This window comes from Oryzias melastigma, unplaced genomic scaffold, assembly GCF_002922805.2.
Source record: "Oryzias melastigma strain HK-1 unplaced genomic scaffold, ASM292280v2 sc00348, whole genome shotgun sequence".
NCBI classification, from domain to species: domain Eukaryota; kingdom Metazoa; phylum Chordata; class Actinopteri; order Beloniformes; family Adrianichthyidae; genus Oryzias; species Oryzias melastigma.
The window spans coordinates 44,722-46,562 of record NW_023416946.1 but is presented as its reverse complement, the minus strand read 5'-3'; positions in this window follow the sequence as shown (position 1 = coordinate 46,562).

Here is a 1,841-nt window from a genome sequence, read left to right as displayed (position 1 = left end):
AGTGCGCGCTCAATGCGTGACGATTTGTACGTGGAGCTCGCGACCCGACTTAAAAACCCGCGTAGTAACGTGCGCTCACGTGCGCTCCAGACGCATGGACCAGGAATTCTGGTGTGCGCATGTTTGCATTGACATTTCATTGAGGGTGTGCGCTTGATTGCACGCTGACGCAGCCGGCATGGAAGCACCCACACACTCATCTTTCAACAATTGGAAAACGTAAAGAATGTTTGTGTCCTGTTCTTCTTCCTACAGAAACCGTATTAAAATAAAAAATTATAATTCCCTCCTCCATTTTTTTTCATTTTCAAAAGTCTTTGAAAAAGCGCGAATGAGCCACTATACAGCACTTAAAGACCTGCATGCGGCTCCAGAGCCGCAGGTTGCCGACCCCTGGTCTACAGCGATGGAATCTCTTACCAATGTCACTGGGAGGAAGAATAAATATTGTTAAAATGAATATTATGCCATGGTTTTCGTTTCTTTTCAATACCTCCCAATCTTCCTGACTGGGTCTTTCCTCTCTTTAATAAATACAATAATTTCTAGTTTTATATGGAATAAAAAGACGCCCAGAATAAGAAGAGAGATATTACAAAGACACCACCTACATGGTGGTCTGGCTCTCCCCAATTTTCAATATTATTACTGGTCCACTCATATTAGCCATGTGCTGTATTGGATCCACTTACCTGAAGGTGACTGCAGTCCAAAATGTCTACAAATTGAACATGCATCTTGTTCATCAGCATTACTTCATGCTTTAGCCTGTTCCAGACTCCCTTTGTTGGAATCTCTGTCTTCGTATAGTAACAACCCAGTTGTAAAGCAGTCCCTTAAGATATGGTGTCAGTTTGGACGTGCCTTCTCTTTAACTGATTAGCAAATATGTTTTCGCCCTCTGTTACAGACAACACCTTTAAAATGTGGAGAGATCTTGGAGTGAAGATGGTCAAAGACGTGTATGTAAAAGGAACTTTCACATCCTTTGAGTAAGTGAAAACACACTTTGGAATCCCCAGATCACAATTCTTTAGATTTCTACAAATACGCAGTTTTGTCTCATCCTCTTTTAAAGGTTTCCCAATCTTGCCATCAGAAACTCTTCTGGACAAAATAATGAAAACACCCAACGGGTTTAAAGAGAATATTGGTAAATTATATTATTTATTGACTAAAGAGAATCTGAAACCCTTGACAATGTCCAAAAACATTGTAGGAACATTGGAGGAACTTGGTCTTAATATTTCAGATGAGCTCAATCTGCTCTTGACAAAATCCACTCATCTTCAATATGCCAATTACACAAGGTTATACAGTTTAAAACTCTCCACCGCTTACACTGGTCAAAGGTAAAACTCGACCAAATAAACCTGATACTGATGACAGATGTGATCGTTGTCAAACATAGCCAGACTCTCTATCACACATGTTTTGGAGCTGCCCTAAATTAAATTAGTTTTGGAAATCCATCTCCAATCTATTATCTACAGTTTTAATAACTCACTTTGAACCGTCTGCGATTATGGCTATTTTTGGAGTAACACCACCAGAACTCTGTTTAAATTCATCAGAGAAAAACCTCATTGCAGTTGTTACTCTCTTGGCCAGGGGGCTCATTCTCATGAAGTGGAAGGACAAACTCCCACCTACATTTAACCACTGGTTGAATGACCTTCTGCAATATTTAACTCTTGAACAAATTAGACACTCAATACTCCAGATTTGATAACACCTGGCAAACTGTTCTGGATCTGATCAGAAACAAAGACTAATAGTATAGCTGCCCTGTACATCTTTACTGTCCCGAGATGATTATTCTTCTTATTTATCTCTTTTTA